General features: G+C 39.0%; 1 long non-coding RNA gene across 1 annotated transcript in view; it reads right to left on the reverse strand.

Moving 5' to 3' along the window:
- Positions 1 to 28: 28 nt before the first annotated feature.
- Positions 29 to 4,357, reverse strand: part of LOC106533193 (uncharacterized) — an 8,382-nt gene continuing 4,053 nt past the window's right edge. The window contains exon 3 of the long non-coding RNA XR_001312207.1: positions 29 to 119. This is a non-coding gene — a long non-coding RNA (uncharacterized LOC106533193). The remainder of the gene's footprint in view (positions 120 to 4,357) is intronic.

A 4,357-nucleotide genomic window follows, 5' to 3' on the forward strand; every position in this document is an offset into this window, starting at 1 on the left:
CCCTGAGACCGGCTCATCGAACCCCTGAGACCGGCTCATCGAAGCCCTGAGACCGGCTCATCAAACCCCTGAGACCGGCTCGAACCCCTGAGACCGGCTCATCGAAGCCCTGAGACCGGCTCTAGGGGTTCGATGGAACCCAGGTCACTGTTATAAAGAATGCACTCCGACAGGGTTTGTCGTGTTCTGCAGGAGGTCACGCTGACACCTTGTGGAGGAAAGGAGAACTGCACGCTCATTCTTTATGAACCCATGAGTCTGTAGAGGCCTGTGACGGACTGGTTGGATGATTCTGTGGATCCGTCTTGTCTCTCTGATCCATGCACGTGTTTCTCACCTGGTTTCTCCTCCAGTCTTCAGTTCTGGTTCCAGCAGGAGTCCAGCTGAGGTATTCCAGTCAGGTGTGAAGGTTCAGTCTCACCTTCAGTCAGTTAAAGTCTGTTTTTAATCCTGAAAGCAGCACAACAATGAACAATGAACATCTTACCTGTCACAGGTATCGATGAAGGAGCTCAGAGATTAATTCTGATCTGTCCAAGTGGGGCCAAGACCAGAGTAGATTAGGATGAACTCCTATGAATTCTTAAAAACACACTTTTAGAAACAGCATAAATATAATTCATCACATCAAATGATACAGTGTGTAGAGAAATATGCAACTAGAATGCATTGATTAAATATTTGCAATAATTATACTTTGTCCAAATATAATATTACTGTATATAATAATAATAATAATAATAATAATAATAAATTATTATATAATAATATATTTTATCTAAGGGTCATTTGAATTAAATATTTGTAATGTAACCGTAAAAAATATTTTGAAGCACTTTTTGAGCATTAGCAACAAAAACTTTACTCTTATTTTTTTCTTTTTCCCTGCAAACAAGCATATATTTTTTCTTTCCAACTGTTAAATCTTAATACCCAAATATTGGCTGAGTTTTTTTTTCTTTAAAATGACATCAATATGCGTATAATTTTAGCTGTAATTTAAAGCAGAATACAGTGCGGCTCGAACACGGCTAGCTGCATTGGAGCACTAGCGGTTGCTATTGTCCAGGATGATGATGTCATGCACTCCAACAGAAAAGGCTGCGTTCCATTCCGAAATACCTAAACGTGAACTTCAACATTTAAGGTTTAACTTTTACATTTACACTTAAACATTTAGATCTTAAAATTTCATATTTAAAGGCACAGTGTGTAGGATTAGTTGTTTTCAGTGACATCTAGTGGTTGAGTGGTTGAATCATCCTCCCTGGTCCTCCCCCCACCCCCACCCCCCGCTTCCAAACACAAAGGAGTTTCTACGGTGTCTCTCAGGGGTCAAAAACCTTTGATAATTCCAACCACGATGTCTACCAGCAGCTTCAGGGCTAGTGATGTTTCAAGTGGTAAGATTATGAGCTTTAAGAAGTAAAATTATCCCAGCTACAATGACAGACAACAAATATTACATTTATAGTTTTACAACTAAAACCGTTTTTGACGCCGCCACCGCAGTTTGTCCTTCATGAGCCTTCGTAGACAAGATGGCGGCTGCCTGTAGTGGTGACCCGCGACCATGGAGATATAAACAGCTTTTTATAAGGTAAAAATAATAAAACAAGGTCTTTGTCTGCAATGATTAGACATGTTTTTATTATTGTCATTAGTGATTATCTCAATTTCAGCTAAAAGAATTGACAAAATCCTACATACTGTGTCTTTAAGCATATATTTTTTTAAATTTAATTTCAACATTTATTAAAAATTAGCAAAATGTAAGAACAGTGAGATAAATAACAATAAAATAGTGGAAATTTTTTAATACTCAAAAATGAGCTAAATAATGAAAAATGTGTTAGTGACATTTTAGAGTATTTTATTTTACTCTTGACACCCCACAGCTGTAATACTGCGTTCCAGTTGTTTCAGAACTTGAAATCCTGAAGTCGGACTGACGTCATTTCTGAGCTGATAGTGTTCCAGTTTCAAACATCGGAAAAAGTGTTTCTATTATTTTGCTCAGCAACAATAAAACGTACAATAATAGTGCTCTACGAGGTATTTTGAGTGTACAAACAGTGTTAAAACATACATTTTAACTATCACTATAAAGCACTACAAGTATGTCTGACATAATGTAACATAAACAACACAGAACAAATCCACGTTTGTTTACATGCAAGACTAGCAACGTTAGCGGTTAGCTCGGACAAGCATGCTAGTACGCTACATACATTAAACAAATATAAAACGGGAAAATAAACAAACAAATTACACTCGTTTTTATCCTGCCTCCTCTCTTCTTACTTTCTGTCTGTTAAATAGTGGGAATGGTGCTTGTGTACGTTTGATTACAGCTCAACATTAGCCGTTAGCTTAGAGAAACATGCGCGCAGCAGCCATGTTGAAACGATGACGTAACGCATGCTCGGGTATGGTTTGGATGCTCCAACCTCCCGACTTGAAACTACGACTTCAGGAGGCGTTCCAGTTGAAAACCAGAACCGAGGCTCGAAGCTACGACCTGCGAGGACAACTGGAACGCAGCGTTAGCCAGGCCTTTCACTGAAACCAAGTCACATAAAAAAATTTGTTTTTGCCACTTTTCTTTTTGCTGGATTTGAATATCCTTTGGTCTCTCTGCCCCCTTCCTTTTCACTTCCAGGTGAGAAATTAAATAATCCACATCGTTTATGTTAATCTTACTCGCCATTGTGCCGACTCAGTCTGGCTCGATCTTGGTAAGATATTAAATCCAGGTTTGTGTCTGGTAGTAGCTGAGCATCATCAGGCTGAAACATTATGTGAGACTGAGCTTAATATTATTATCAAGGTTTGATAAAATGATCTTAGTCTCTGATGTGAAAGGTGGAGATGAGCTCACAGCTAATCTGAGTGCAGCTCAAAAAGCTACCTAGTCCAGGTAAGATATTTATTGTTCATAATCTTCAGAATAGACCTGAGTTGTTTCTGGAAAGTGGATGTCCAGCTGCAGGTAAAACATTCAGGATGAGGAGAGATTTTCATGTTTAAAGAGCAGCATGGGTTAACTTTGAAAGCCAACTTTTATTTCCAACTCTCAATGCGTCAGTGCAGTTCTGTTCCCAGTATTATTTATTTTTTACTTTGTGTTTAATGTGTTTTATTATTTGAGCAGAACTGGAGGTTTAGTTCAGCTCTGTGTAAATAACAGCTGATGTTTGTTTGTTTTTGTGTCAGTCTGGCAGACAGAGCCTGATGGAGGGGGCGGGGCTTCAGTCACAGTGACGAGAGCTGAAAACCAAGCAGCTATTTGAAGGTTTTCTCCTCCTGGCAGTGATTCTTTGAAGTGAGCAGCAGAGGGTGTTACTAAGCTGCAGTGAGCGACAGCTTCCTGTCAGACAATCCTATGCAAAGATTCAAGCTCTCACCTGGGCTCAGGCTCTCAGGTGACAGGTTTTTGTAGATTTTCAGGCTTCATGTGTTCATTTCTTGTGTAATACTGATGACAGCAGTCCAAGACTCAAATCTGTCTTTGTTTTCACACTATTTCACAACTGTACCTGAAGTGATCTATTGTAAAGAAAAGCATATATATGGATAGTAAACAATCATATTTATTATTATTTCCACACATCTGTGTTGTGAGTTTTCCTCTGCCTTAACTGTAGAAGAACAGGACCTGTCAGACACAGCAGGCAGGTTTGATCTCATCAACACACCGGTAGATGATGAATGTGTTGCTGCTGTACAGTAGAATGAAAGAAAGACCACCCTCTGGGACCACCCTGTGCTCCGGTCTCAGCGTGGTCACATGTTCCACTCTTTAGATGTTTGTGCCTTTTATCTTTTTCTCTTTTTAAACTAAACGTGGGAGAAAAACACAAAGCAGCCCAGGTACGAGCCCACAAGGTTCAGGGAAGGAACGCTTACGTACTCTATCAGGAAATACTAGGGATGTGTTGGGTAAGTACTGAGTACATACTGTAGTAATTACTGGGTACATATCTGGTGTGGATTGGTAAAGTGTCATGTATGTACTGGGTATTTACCTGGTATTGACTGTAGTGAGTACTTGGCGTATACTGTATGTACCAGGTACTTATGGTGTACACAGGGGTCTTCAACATTGGGGTCACGAGCCAAATTGGGGTTTTATATTTTTGATTAATTATTTTTAATGCATTTTTCTTTCAAAGTTCTGTATTTAAACACATTCACATGGATCCTACATAAATAAAATAATGTATTTTAGTCTGAAATGCACACATTCACTAGCTGTGTTTCCATTACAAATGTGCACAAAACTTTGTTGATATTCTGTTAATGTTGAAAAAACACAGTTTCACAGCTGCAGTGTTTCCATTAAGTAATAAATGTT

Source organism: Austrofundulus limnaeus, unplaced genomic scaffold (genome assembly GCF_001266775.1).
Source record: "Austrofundulus limnaeus strain Quisiro unplaced genomic scaffold, Austrofundulus_limnaeus-1.0 Scaffold901, whole genome shotgun sequence".
Classification (NCBI taxonomy): domain Eukaryota; kingdom Metazoa; phylum Chordata; class Actinopteri; order Cyprinodontiformes; family Rivulidae; genus Austrofundulus; species Austrofundulus limnaeus.